The sequence below is a fragment of the Coregonus lavaretus genome (assembly GCF_964263955.1).
Source record: "Coregonus lavaretus genome assembly, chromosome: 30".
Classification (NCBI taxonomy): Eukaryota; Metazoa; Chordata; class Actinopteri; order Salmoniformes; family Salmonidae; genus Coregonus; species Coregonus lavaretus.
The window spans coordinates 5,845,786-5,861,791 of NC_140017.1; positions in this window are offsets into that span (position 1 = coordinate 5,845,786).

The following is a 16,006-nucleotide window of genomic DNA, read 5'->3' on the forward strand; positions in this document are numbered from 1 at the left end:
AAAATCACATTGTAGGATTTTTTATGAATTTATTTGCAAATTATGGTGGAAAATAAGTATTTGGTCACCTACAAACAAGCAAGATTTCTGGCTCTCACAGACCTGTAACTTCTTCTTTAAGAGGCTCCTCTGTCCTCCATTCGTTACCTGTATTAATGGCACCTGTTTGAACTTGTTATCAGTATAAAAGACACCTGTCCACAACCTCAAAGAGTCACACTCCAAACTCCACTATGGCCAAGACCAAAGAGCTGTCAAAGGACACCAGAAACAAAATTGTAGACCTGCACCAGGCTGGGAAGACTGAATCTGCAATAGGTAAGCGGCTTGGTTTGAAGAAATCAACTGTGGGAGCAATTATTAGGAAATGGAAGACATACAAGACCACTGATAATCTCCCTCGATCTTGGGCTCCACGCAAGATCTCACCCCGTGGGGTCAAAATGATCACAAGACGGTGAGCAAAAATCCCAGAACCACATGGGGGGACCTAGTGAATGACCTGCAGAGAGCTGGGACCAAAGTAACAAAGCCTACCATCAGTAACACACTACGCCGCCAGGGACTCAAATCCTGCAGTGCCAGACGTGTCCCCCTGCTTAAGCCAGTACATGTCCAGGCCCGTCTGAAGTTTGCTAGAGTGCATTTGGATGATCCAGAAGAGGATTGGGAGAATGTCATATGGTCAGATGAAACCAAAATATAACTTTTTGGTAAAAACTCAACTCGTCGTGTTTGGAGGACAAATAATGCTGAGTTGCATCCAAAGAACACCATACCTACTGTGAAGCATGGGGGTGGAAACATCATGCTTTGGGGCTGTTTTTCTGCAAAGGGACCAGGACGACTGATCCGTGTAAAGGAAATAATGAATGGGGCCATGTATCGTGAGATTTTGAGTGAAAACCTCCTTCCATCAGCAAGGGCATTGAAGATGAAATGTGGCTGGGTCTTTCAGCATGACAATGATCCCAAACACACCGCCCGGGCAACGAAGGAGTGGCTTCGTATGAAGCATTTCAAGGTCCTGGAGTGGCCTAGCCAGTCTCCAGATCTCAATCCCATAGAAAATCTTTGGAGGGAGTTGAAAGTCCGTGTTGCCCAGCGACAGCCCCAAAACATCACTGCTCTAGAGGAGATCTGCATGGAGGAATGGGCCAAAATACCAGCAACAGTGTGTGAAAACCTTGTGAAGACTTACAGAAAACGTTTGACCTGTGTCATTGCCAACAAAGGGTATATAACAAAGTATTGAGAAACTTTTGTTATTGACCAAATACTTATTTTCCACCATAATTTGCAAATAAATTCATTAAAAATCCTACAATGTGATTTTCAGAATTTTTTTTCCTCATTTTGTCTGTCATAGTTGACGTGTACCTATAATGAAAATTACAGGCCTCTCTCATCTTTTTAAGTGGGAGAACTTGCACAATTGGTGGCTGACTAAATACTTATTTTCCCCACTGTATGTACACCTGTTCTGAAATGCCCCAGAGTCTGCAACACCACTAAGCAAGGGGCACCACCAAGCAAGCGGCACCTGCTCCAGCTCCTTCAAGTTAGATGGGTTCCACTGGTGTACAGCAAACTTTAAGTCATATCACAGATTCTCAGTTGGATTGAAGTCTGGGCTTTGACTAGGCCATTCCAAGACATTTAAATGTTCCCCTTAAACCACTAGAGAGATAAGAATAAGGGGAAACATTTAAATGTCTTGGAATAGCTTATTATTATTATTATTATTATTATTATTATTCAATATTAGGAAGGTGTCCTTAATGTTTTGTCCACTCAGTGTATGTTCTCCCTGTCAAATAGAATTTCTTGACAGCTGTGTATTATACTGTGATCCTACTTTATTTAAAGGTACTGAGGGACAGAACTCACAGATGTCATTATTACTTAGCTGATATGATGGACTGTCACTTAACTGATTCCTCACAGTCATCACATTTCATTACTGTCTCTTCCAACTTGCTGCTACTACAGGACAGTTTGTTTCAAGGACAGAGTCTCTAATGTTGGGTTTTGTAGATTGACCGACCAACCTATACACTAAGATGTGGACAGGATAGATGTCAAGAATGTTGAGTGTAGATCAAAATCAAATCACATTTTATTGGTCGCATACACCTTTTTAGCAGATGTTATTGCGGGTGTAGCGAAATGCTTGTACTTGGAGCAGTCTCTGGGATAAGTGGAATTGCCTTGGGGGGTACGAACAAAGGGTCTAATTCAGGAAATTCGTGTTTCTGGTTGAAATCCTGGTGAGTTACCACCACTCTAATATCCAAAAGTTATTTCCGTCTGTATGGAATAGTGCAAAGGACGTTCTGAGCTAATAATGTGAGAAATAACACACCAGAAAAAATAATCTGCAAAGTTGCTTAGGAGCCATGAACAAGGTAACCATGTCTATAGGCTCCATTTTGTCAAACAGGTTTTCTATCCTCTATCCTAAGAGTCAGCCTGGATTCAAACATTAGTATGCTTTTCATAAAGAGCAAACCCTATCGAAGAGATAGTTATAAGGCTATTGGATCAGAGTAGCCTGGCTCTCAGATTCACATATCAACCATCATATTCCCTCTATTTTCCCCTTATTCTTCCTCAAACATGTGTATAGACTCTGAGAGGCAGGCTAATGATGCATCTACAAGGAGCTACCTCCAACTTGAAGCATGAATTCTTTTTAAATATTGATTCCTTACTTCATATTGATAATTTTTATTGTTTTGGTTTATAGTGTTGCAACTCAGTCCACATGGAATATGCTATCAGAGACAAACAGACCATGCCACACAGAGTAAAGAAATCAACACCATTTTGTTGCACCACACTGCACTCACTGCACTAACGTCCTGTCCAGAGGGTATACTTGTCCATTAAGCTGCCTCACGCTACAGAAACAGGAGATAGGCTGCTGGCCTATAGGCTGTTCTGGCATGGACAAGGCTATGTACTTACTGTACTGCACTTGCCACTTGCTCTCCATCTCTTCAGCGTCAGTCTTAGGATGGCCATCCCACAAACACCTGAAAACAAGGGGTGCATTTGTTTTACCTCAACTGGTGGTGCACCACAGTTCGCACTTCAGGACCATCAAATAGGATTGCGGTAAATGGGGCTCATTAATAATACATTGTGGTGAGGGAAGGTGATTCAGGAAGTTACAAGCAGGTGAAATAGCATGAACTGTAAGCATACCTCACATATTCAAACCATATGGCCATATGCCTTCAAATTAGTCCCACGAAATACTGAAGTCAGGCTTGCACAGCATGGATATCAACCCAAAGCAGAATGTGAAGAAGAGTTATCTATTGTGAAAGTATTTCCGCTGTATGAATACAAAGCAGAAGAATGCTAAGAGACTCTAGGGTAATTTACACCCAAAGCAGGACCTTTGATATCCATGTGAGCGAGATAATTAGCATTCTCTTAGACACAACTTCAATTCACTGTTAACCACAAAGCATTCTCTACTACACAATTGCTATCAAGGGCATTTGGGAATATTGAATGAAAAAACGACTCCCATATATTTACATATTCCATTATGTTGATTTTCCTGAAATTCTTACTTAATTCTTATCTTTATTTGCAGCACTTACGTTAAGTGGAGGTTGGTTGTGTACCATTGGGTCATAACAGCATGGTGCCGAGAAGTATTCATTCTGTATTCAGTTCACATCCTTCTGGTACTCCTTTATAGCTTTGAACATGTTAGGTTATCCTTAGGCATTCTGTGCAGAAGTAAAAGGACACAGTATAATTCATTATGTGACTGGAAAGAGTAATGGGTTTAGTCCCTGCCAAGTGGTGATAGAAAATGAGAAATGCTCTATGACTCCTGACCTCTACCCTCAATTCAAAATTAATTCCAAACAAGGAAACAATTTGTCATTCATCAAGCCAGTATTCAGGAACAATTTGCGAGGAAATTTGTTTTTTCAGAATGGTAAAGGTCTATAGAATCGCATTATCTGTCTCCATGGACTGGACACACACACACACATAGGCACGCACGCAGAGACAGACAGACAGACAGACAGACAGACAGACAGACAGACAGACAGAGACACACACACACACGAACACACACAGAGAGAGACATAATCAGTTGGGTTGTGATAAGCTTTCATTTGTTTGGGGGAATAAAAAACTTTGACTGTTTAATTCAATGATCAAATAACAGACATTTGGGGATTTCTATCCAAAGCCAAGATATTTTAAGATTAATTGGATTATGGCCTCTATTGACGTGATATAATTCAAGTTTAGTCTATCCATCTATCATTTAGGCAGGCTATCGAAATACACAATATCAAAGCAAGAAGAATCTCAAACAAACAAACTACTGCGCTGTTGGGTTGGCTGCTTTGCTCCATATTGAACTTTGACCTAATCTTGTAATTCAAGGGCATAGGCAGTGTGTTTATAGTGGTGGAGGCAACTTCTTTGCACCAAAATGTTCTCTTAGCTTGTCCTGTCTCTTGCCCTAAGCCAAGACAGATAAGGTCAGCTTTTTCCACTGGTATTGCTTCTGGAATCTGAAAGCAATAGTAGCCAAGTAAATGCTCTAATGTGTTCATTAGCAGGCTTTCCAAATGATCAGTTAAAACAAAGGAAAATTGTCGTGTTTATCTTTGCCAGATAAGATTGAGGCGTAGAACAAAACTGTAGAAGAATTGGCTGTGCACCACTAGACTAGTAGAGGCTCTAGTTATTTAGCTTTATGCATTTCCCAAACTAATTAGCCCCTTAAGGTTCTGATAAATTTGTTTTAACACTGTTTAAGCAATCACTTAACAATGTGCTTTTAACAAACAAGGACCTGCTTGAGGTAAAGTGGAAGACTAAAATTGTGTGGTCATTATCTTAACGTAATTATTATTAAGATTATTCTCTTCACGTTGAACATGCAGATGGTCCGTGGGTTTTAATTAATGGAATTTTGATCTTCAGTGAGAACTGGGGATAGGCCTATGGGCAGTGTATCTTTAATGTTGAAGCATGACTTGTTATTTCTCGTCATGGGCCCTAATTAAATTCTGGATTTATGAATTATTGAAGTTATATTCAAGAGGAATCAGAGACAGGCAACTTTTTGAAATGAAGGTAAAATCAAATGTCAGTGATTGCATCTGATTGCGTCTAGACTCACCTTTGGGCAACTGTCCTCATGGCTGCTTTATGCAAAAGTATAAGAGTGAATTCGTACTCAAAAAAAGTTTCCAAACTATGTATTAGGTCTCATAGCCTATACATGAATGTGTGTCTCGTTAATATATGTATATGCATAATATGATGTATCTTATTATTATTTAATTTCTGTATATGTCTTGAAAGAATGCTTTGGGCAATTTCATTCAATGCATATTTTAAGTAATTGGTTCATGACAAATTCAATTTTTATCTATATACATTTTGTCAATAAATAAATCATCAGAAGGCCTACAGGAAAGCACCAGCAGGTTGAGCACAGTTACAGTTAGTGTAATTCAAGATTGTGGTATCCCTCCCAGGTCTCAGGTAGGGCTAAACATATCCCAGTGATTTATCATGTCGCTAACAGCCAGGTGTTCATTTCACTAACAATGGAGCTACGACGTCACTCAGAGCCGACGCCAGCTCGATTCTCTAATCACGCATGATAAAGCAGCCCCAGCCATTGATTCACTGTGGATGCTGACATGTTAATGCTATTTTTATTTAAGGCATCCCTTTGTGCACATAATCAAAGATGTTTTGTGTTTGAAGTGCAGGTGAATGAAATGGTGGGGAGTAGAAAGTAAATATGGGTGGACAGCCTTTGGTTAATTCATATCTCCAATTTTTGTATGGGGAGAGATGATAGTGAGTCGGTACAGTATGGTGGCCCTAAGGGGCAAACCAGATGTTTAAATGATAGGCAGATATCCCTATTTTGATTATATCTTGTTGGAATTAATCAGTCAAAATATCAGAATAGACCAAATAAAATGTTTCAACTTTAATTTCATGCTCAATCTTGTTCTTTTGAACAGGGATCTCTATATCTCCTGTCTTTGAAGGCAAACAGAAAGAACACAAGGACATGATATTTCACAAAGGATAAGGGAACACCTACAGTATTTCTGTGTTTTTCACCACATAAAATTTTTTCTGTGTAGGTGTAGAGAAAAACCTGCCACAATATTGTGTATTTACAAGACTTATAGGGAAGTACAATAGTGTTTAGTCAAGACGTCTGCATGTGAGAAACATGATGCAACGCAACCTCGGAAACATGATAGGAGCATGACAAATGGCAAATTCCTCCCAAATGGGTTGTGGGCTCGTAGCTGAATATATCATTCATCCAGCCTTACAAAATGAAATGTTATGGCCTCAGCATGTTTGTAAGAATGTAGGAAGTTGTGGAAGTGTCAAACAGCCAGGTGATGAACAAATAAGGTAATTACTTTTGCTCAATTTCAGTGCTCTCCAACCAAGTTGCATGAATTGAGGAGCAAATTGAAGTGAAGAGAAAATTCAGCAACTCTTGGAGGACAATGGAAGTTGCTAAAACCGCTTCATTATTGTTAATTAAGGTCCAATGCAGCCGTATTTATCTCAATATTAAATCCTTTCTGGGTAACAATTAAGTACCTTACTGTGTTTTTTTTTCTCAATTAAAATGGTGAAAAATATAAAAAAGAATGCTTCTTAGCAAAGAGCATTTCTCAAGCAAGAATTTTGCTAGGACTGAGTGGTCTGAGTGAGGAGGGGGAAACTGAAAACTAGCTGTTATTGGTCTATTCAATAATTGACCGCCTGGTGATGTCACCAGGCAGGCCAAAACTCCATCCCACCAAAACCAGTTTTTACACTAAAAGTGCATTATCATAATTTTCACAATTTCACAGTATTATTCAAACCTCGTTGGATGGAAATATATATAAAACACAGGAAAATCAAGTTTTGACTGCACTGGGCCTTTAAAAGTAAAAAATTGATTTTGGCCCTTAGCCTTCGTTTGGGTTTTTGCTCATTTTCACTCAGTTTTGCTTATACAGTACTTGTAGAGCGTAGTACACAGTGGCATTGACTCATAAGAACTCATAATAAGTACTGGATATTCCAAAGGTGTCCCAGACCTAATTAATTTACTTTATACCTGTCAAAACCATGGACCCCCTCACACTCAGAACTGCTTAAGACGTCCTTTTGACTTATTAGTCAATGATAAGTTTGATCAAATTATGGCAATAACAAGTTTGATCAAATTAACTTAAGCCCTCACCTGACTCACCTTTGAAAATGCAGTAATTTGCATTCTTTCAAATCAGACTGACTGTGTGGATTTGAGAAGAGCTTCTGTGGGTGCTCTGTTGACTACTTCAGCATAATTTAGTGTTGTGCTGCAGACAGATAGTGCTTACTTGAACATGTTGGCATTTTGCCTGTGGGTTTCTCACGCTGACACTTTGAAGATGTCCAGGCCAGGGAAGATGTGATGAGGAAGAACGTCAACGTGTCTGTTGTCTATTTTATGGAGTACTGGCAGTCTGAGAGAGTCAAGGAGATTCATGAAAACATTTTCAAGCATCAAAATGGAGTTGAAAGCATTCCTAGTTGAAAGCCCACATCTGCTGAGATGATTTGAGGGAGGAAAGTCATTTCTTATTTACTGACGCAAGATGTAAAAGAGAGACTAAAAAACTAATGTCACCATGACATAAGAGGCTGCAAATTCTCTCTAGGCAAAAATGTCATTTTGTGTTCCCTCCCAACTTCAGGCAGTTAATTAACTTTAGATTATATGTTTTTTTGTTGCAGTTGCATGCATTATTTATCTTCAATTAACATTTTAGCATTCTGTTGTGTAATTGGTAAAGTGTGAATGGATCACTCCTTGTGGATGTCTTGCACTCAGATGTAATCCTAATTCTCACTAGGCTTGAAATTCCCTTCACATATATTTCCAAAATGTCGATTTGTATCAAACCTTTAAGATGAGTATCATTGTTTACACAGTATCAAACTTTGGCTTAGATAGGGGTACATACACACACACACCACACACACACACACACACACACACACACACACACACACACACACACACACACACACACACACACACACACACACACACACACACACACAGACACAGGGTGGGGTGAATACTCCAATCAATAACATCAAATCAGCAAACACGATGAGATCATAAGGTAGAGTAAGGTTTAAACCAGTTGTCTTCTCTCAACCTGCCACCCATACAAAATCACAGCACCTTCAGTAAACAGGTACACTGCCCTCCTATGGCCCTAGAACCATATTGCACTCTCATCTTATAACTAACATAAACTCAGACAGAACTAATGCGCTCAAATATTCTAGGCCTGAATGGAGACCATAGGAGCAAAATATATTATTTTGTCTTCCCAGTTTTTGTCAATGATGTATCAAGACATTTTTTCTCCATGGAGATACTTCTTGAATAGAGATCAATAAATGAATTTTGGGGGAGAGGAAAAGAGGAATTGTCCCTGCAGTCTCTGAGCTGAGTCAGATGTGAGGAGTCAAGTTTGGCTCATTAAGCGACTTAACAACTTAATACAGTGTGAAATAGGCTACTTTATATTCTCGAAAAATCAGACTAAATAAAAATTTTTATTCAAGTAGGCTAATCTACAATAGTGATAAGACGAACTATAAAAACAGCTGTACTTACCATTGTTAATTACTTCATTATCCATAAAGTGATTAAATGACAATAGTATTTTATAGGCGTAAGGCACACCCTAACTGCGTCATATTAGGTTTTATAACTTGGTGTTTTATTATATATACACACTACCAGTCAAAGGTTTAGACACACCTACTCATTCAAGGGTTTTTCTTTATTTTTTACTATTTTCTACATTGTAGAATAATAGTGAAGACATCAAAACTATGAAATAACACATGTGGAATCATGTAGTAACCAAAAAAGTGTTTGACTTTAGATTCTTCAAAGTAGCCACCATTTGCCTTGATGACACACTCTTGGCATACTCTCAACCAGCTTCATGAATGCTTTTCCAACGTTCTTGAAAGAGTTCCCATATGCTGAGCACTTGTTGGCTGCTTTTCCTTCACTCTGCCGTCCAACTCATCCCAAACTATCTCAATTGGGTTGAGGTTGGGTGATTGTGGAGGCCAGGTTCTCTGATGCAGCACTCCAACACTCTCCATCTTGGTCAAATAGCCCTTACACAGCCTGGAGGTGTGTTTTGGGTCATCGTCCTGTTGAAAAACAAATTATAGTCTCACTTAGTGCAAACCAGATGGGATGGTGTATCGCTGCAGAATGCTGTGGTAGTCATGCTGGTTAAGTGTGCCTTGAAATCTAAATAAATCACAGACAGTGTCACCAACAAAGCACCCCCACACCATAACACCTCCTCCTCCATATCTCACGGTGGGAACCACACATGCGGAGATCATCCGTTCACCTACTCTGCGTCTCACAAAGACACGGCGGTTGGAACCAAAAATCTCAAATTTGGACTCACCAAAGGACAGATTTCCACCCGTCTAATGTTCATTGCTCAGGTTTCTTGGCTCAAGCAAGTCTCTTCTTCAAATTGGTGTCCTTTAGTAGTGGTTTCTTTGCAGCAATTCGACCATGAAGGCCTGATTCACGCAGTCTCCTCTGAACAGTTGATGTTGAGATGTGTCTGTTACTTGAACTCTGTGAAGCATTTATTTGGGCTGCAATCTGAGGTGCAGTTAACTCTAATGAACTTATCCTCTGCAGCATAGGTAACTCCGGGTCTTCCTTTCCTGTGGCGGTCCTCATGAGAGCCAGTTTCATCATAGGGCTTGATGGTTTTTGCGACTGAACTTGAAGAAACGTTCAAAGTTTACATTTTCCAGATTGACTGACCTTCATGTCTTCAAGAAATGACAGACTGTCATTTCTCTTTGCTTATTTGAGCTGTTATTGCCATAATATGGAGTTGGTCTTTTACCAAATAGGGCTATCCTTTGTATACCACCCCTACCTTGTCACAACACAACTGACTGACTCAAACGCATTAAGAAGGAAAGAAATTCCACAAATTAACTTTTAAGAAGGCACACCTGTTAATTGAAATGCATTCCAGGTGACTACCTCATGAAGCTGGTTGAGAGAATGCCAAGAGTGTGCAAAGCTGTCATCAAGTCAAAGGGTTAAATATATTTTGATTTGTTTAACACTTTTTTGATTACTACATGATTCCATATGTGTTATTTCATAGTTTTGATATCTTCACTATTATTCTACAATGTAGAAAATAGTAAAATAAAGAAGAACCCTGGAATGAGTAGGTGTGTCCAAACTTTTGGCTGGTACTGTATATATATATATATATATATATATCCAGGCTCTGTCGTAGCCGGCCGCGACCGGGAGACCCATGGGGCGGCGCACAATTGGCCCAGCATCATCCAGGGTAGGGGCGGGAATCACCGGCAGGGATGTAGCTCAGTTGGTAGAGCATGGCGTTTGCAACGCCAGGGTTGTGGGTTCGATTCCCACGGGGGGCCAGTATAAAAAATGATGTATGCACTCACTAACTGTAAGTCGCTCTGGATAAGAGCGTCTGCTAAATGACTAAAATGTAAATGTAAAATTTATATATATTTGTTTTACACTAGAGGGAGACAAAGACCTTTCGTAGATGTTATAATTGACGTTATGTCATCTTGTTTTCTAAGATGTTAAGTCCCATTCTGTAACTAAATTGAGAGTAAACTGATAGTAAATTGAGAGTAAAAGTGATAGGAAGTAGCATTGGCAGAGCACACAATGACACATTTGTTATGTTATTGCGAAGTTCTGTTGTTGCTGTTATCAAATTAAATCAAATTGTATTGGTCGCTTACACATATTTGGCTAATGTTATCGTTGGTGTAGCGAAATTCTTATGTTCCTAGCTACAACAGTACAGTAATACCTAACAATACAAAACAATACACGCAAATCCCAAGACATTTAAATAAAGGAATTAAGAAATATAGAAATATTAGAATGAGCATTGTCAGAGTCCAGAATATAAATATATATGTATATGATGGTGTGTATAGACATTATGGACAGTATATGAATAGAAAAGGAGTGTACAGCAGTAGTTATATAGGATGAGCCTTGACTAGAATACAGTATATACAGTTGAAGTCAGAAGTTTACATACATTTAGGTTGGAGTCATTAAAACTCGTTTTTCAACCACTCCACAAATTCCTTGTTAACAAACTATAGTTTTAGCAAGTCGGTTAGGACATCTACTTTGTGCATGACACAAGTAATCTTTCCAACAATTGTTTACAGACAGATTATTTCATTTATAATTCACTGTATCACAATTCCAGTGGGTCAGAAGTTTACATACACTAAGTTGACGGTGCCTTTAAACAGCTTGGAAAATTCCAGAAAATGATGTCATGGCTTTAGAAGCTTCTGATAGGCTAATTGACATCATTTGAGTCAATTGGAGGTGTACCTGTGGATGTATTTCAAGGCCTACCTTCAAACTCAGTGCCTCTTTGCTAAGACCTCAGAAAAAAATGGTAGTCCTCCACAAGTCTGGTTCATCCTTGGGAGCAATTTCCAAACGCCTGAAGGTACCACGTTCGTCTGTACAAACAATAGTATGCAAGTATAAACACCATGGGACCACACAGTCATCATACCGCTCAGGAAGGAGACGTGTTCTGTCTCCTAGAGATTAATGTACTTTGGTGTGAAAAGTGCAAATCAATCACAGAACAACAGCAAAGGACCTTGTGAAGATGCTGGAGGAAACAGGTACAAAAGTAAGTAAAACGAGTCCTATATCGACATAACCTGAAAGGCCGCTCAGCAAGGAAGAAGCCACTGCTCCAAAACCGCCATAAAAAAAGCCAGACTAAGGTTTGTTACTGCACATGGGGAAAAAAATCGTATTTTTTGAGAAATTTCCTCTGGTCTGATGAAACAAAAATAGAACTGTTTGGCCATAATGACCATCGTTATGTTGGGAGGAAAAAGGAGGTTCTTGTAAGCCGAAGAACACCATCCCAACCGTGAAGCACAGGGGTGGCAGCATCATGCTGTTGGGTTGCCTTGCTGCAGGAGGGACTGGTGCACTTCACAAAATATATGCATCATGAGGAAGGAAAATGATGTGGATATATTGAAGCAACATCTCAAGACATCAGTCAGGAAGTTAAAGCTTGGTCGCAAATGGTCTTCCAAATGGACAATGACCCCAAGTATACTTCCAAAGTTGTGGCAAAATGGCTTAAGGACAACAAAGTCAAGGCATTGGAGTGGCCATCACAATGCCCTGACCTCAATCCTATAGAAAATGTGTGGGCAGAACTGAAAAAGCGTGTGCGAGCAAGGAGACCTACAAACCTGACTCAGTTACACGAGCTCAAGTTAAACAATTTAAAGGCAATGCTACCAAATACTAATTGAGTGTATGTAAACTTCTGACCCACTGGGAATGTGATGAAAGAAAAAAAGCTGAAATAAATCATTCTCTCTACTATTATTCTGACATTTCACATTCTTAATATAAAGTGGTGATCCTAACTGACCTAAAACAGGGAATTTGTACTAGGATTAAATGTCAGGAATTGTGAAAAAAATTAGTTGAAATGTATTTGGCTAAGGTGTATGTAAGCTTCCGACTTCAACTGTCCATATAAAGTGGGTAAACAGTATGTAAACATTATTAAAGTGACCAGTGTTCAATGACTATCTACATTGGGCAGCAGTCTCTAAAGTTCAGGGCAGGGTACTGGGCAGATGTCGGCTAGTGGTGACTATTTAACAGTCTGATGGCCTGGAGAAGAGGTGTTTTTCAGTCTCTCGGTCCCAGCTTTGATGCACCAGTACCGTCTCCGCCTTCAAATGAAAATATATTTTTTCGGGCACATGCGCCGAATACAACAGGTGTAGACTTTATCGTGAAATGCTTACTTACGAGCCCTTTCCCAACAATGCAGAGTTAAAAAGTACACATTTTTTTAATTAAAAAGTACAATATTTTGGGGGGTTGTTGTAACAATAACAAGGCTATATACATTTACATTTTAGTCATTTAGCAGACGCTCTTATCCAGAGCAACTTACAGTTAGTGAGTGCATAAATTTTTTCATACTGGTCCCCCGTGGGAATCGAACCCACAACACTGGCGTTGCAAGCACCATGCTCTACCAACTGAGCTACACGGGGCCCTATATACAAGTAGTACTGGTACCAACTCAGTATGCAGGGGAATGAGGTAGTTGAGGTAATTTAGGTAATATGTACATGTAAGTAAGTGTAAAAGTGACTAGGCAATCAGGATGGATAATTTAAAAAATTACATTTACAGGGGTCAATGTAAATAGTCTGGGTAGCCATTTGCTTAACTTTTAAGCTGACTTATTGCTTGGGGGTAGAAGCTGTTCAGGAGCCTTTTGGTCCTAGACTTGGCACTCCGGTACCACTTACCGTGCGGTAGCAGAGAGAACAGTCTATGACTTGGGTGGCTGGAGTCTTTGACAATTTTTAGGGCCTTCCTCTGACACCGCCTGGTATAGAGGTCCTGGATGGCTGGGAGCTTGGCCCCAGTGATGTACTAGGCCATACGCACTGCCCTCTGTAGAGCCTTGCGGTGGATGCAGTCAGTCAAGATGCTATCAATGGTGCAGCTGTATAACTTTTTGAGGATCTGAGGGCCTATGACAAATCTTTTCAGCCTCGAGGAGACATTGTCATGCCCTCTTCCCGACTGTGTTGGTGTGTCTGGACCATGTTAGGTCCTTAGTGATGTGGACACTGAGGAACTTGAAGCTCTCGACCCGCTCGACTACAGACCTGTCGATGTGAATGGGGGCGTGCTCGGCCCTCCATTTCCTGTAATCCACGATCAGCTCCTTTGTCTTGTAGACATTGAGGGAGGTCTCTGATCTCCTCCCTATAGGCTGTCTCATCATCGTCGGTGATCAGGCCTGCCACCATCGTGTCGTCAGCAAACTTAATGAAGGTGTTGGAGTTGTGCGCGGTCATGGGTGAACAGGGAGTACAGGAGGGGACTAAGCACGCACCCCTGAGGGGCTCCCGTGTTGAGGGTCAGCATGGCGAATGTGTTGTTCCCTACCCTCACCACCTTGGGGCGGCCCATCAGGAAGTCCAGGATCCAGTTGCAGAAGGAGGTGTTCAGTCCTAGGGTGCTTAGCTTAGTGATGAGCTTGGAAGGCACTATGGTGTTGAATGCTGAGCTGTAGTAAATGAACAGCATTCTCACGTAGGTGTTCCTTTTGTCCAGGTGGGAAAGGGCAGTGTGGAGTGCGATGGCGATTGCGCCATCCGTGGATCTGTTGGGGCGGTATGCAAATTGTAGTTGGGCCTAGGGTGACGGTTAAGGTGGAGGTTATATGATCCTTAACTAGCCTCTCAAAGTTAATGAGTGCTATGGGGTACAGGGACAATGGTGGACATCTTGAAGCAAGTGGGGACAACAGACTGGGATATAGAGAGATTGAATATGTTGTTGTTGTTGTGTAAAATGTTAATGAATTGTTGTGATGGATTGGCAATATTCCAGCTCCAATAGAACATCTAGCATGATTGAATTAATGTCTGTGATAAATGAATGTATTTCAGAGCAGTAACAGCCTGGTATAATTATAAAGTATTGAATGTGGGTCACAATTGTGGGTTGTACCCTTTGGGAGATAGGAAACTGTACCGTACTCCATAGATACGCTTGTTAAACGGAAGAGGAGGAAAAATAATTACTGGCTGAATCAGTAGCAGCATACAGATAATGAAATGTTGAACTTTCATATCAATGATGTAGGCCTATGCTTTGGGTGCATTACAAGCTAGGGTTGTGATAACCCTTGTGCCCTGTACTATGTAGTCATTATCTTCATGTCTGGCTAGTGCATGACCCGCACAACTCTGTCATCATGGCATGGTTAAGTCGAAGCCAACCAATCTGTTCCCTGCTCGGGGCTTGCCTGAGTTGCTATAACGACAGATGCTATATCTGTCACCGGTGGCCCCAGAACAAGAACATGGCGGTGGTGAGATTGCTCTCCGAGGACTGCCCCCCATCCTAAGGTGCTTAACACCAGCTGTGCACTGCGGAGGTGGATGGATATTACAGATGGATGGTTAAACCCACCTAGACTTGGCCTAATTCATTCACACTCTACCTCCTCAGTCTCAATCAGCTTGGTGCCACCACCCCCAGTCCATCACCACCCCCAGTCCCCAGTCAAGACATGTCGTCAAAACCTTGTGGGTGGACTAGTCACATTGCATCTATGGCAAATGGGATGATGCTCCTTTTCCCTGTGGTATTCACTATTCAGGCAATAACTAAATAGTTATATTTTATCTGTTATGTTTTTGAGGTATCTAAAAACCGTTACAATGCCTTCCTCTGTTATTAGTCACACAATCAGTAAGGAGGCTGACAGACAGCTTTGCACAAATTCTTATTGAGTGTTGATTTATTTTGAGCATTTCAATGAAACGCGACCTGCTTGTCTCGTCTCTGTGGCAACTGTGTAATTATATAGATTTTCAAGATCAATGAAGAACGACTTTACAAATGAGATAAGTATGGAGAAGGGTTCGGATACATTTGGAATGCATTGTCCTTTAATAGCTCAATACAGAGATAGTGTATAAGAGATACAGTGACATACATTTACATTTACATTTTAGTCATTTAGCAGACGCTCTTATCCAGAGCGACTTACAGTTAGACATACAGTATATGGTATGATTGTACACAATAGATACACTAATTGTAACTATAGAAGTAGGCACATATTTGAGTCTCAATAGCAATGCTACTGTAGATTAAAAAACAACAACCTAAACAGACAGCATATGGTTTAGCATGATCAAGTATTTGGCTATTGGGGCATACAGTAGTTGTATTATGCAGCATCATTGTTTTGAATTTCTTCAGATGCCATTGAATAAACTTCATAGCTCACAACACGCTGAGTAAAAA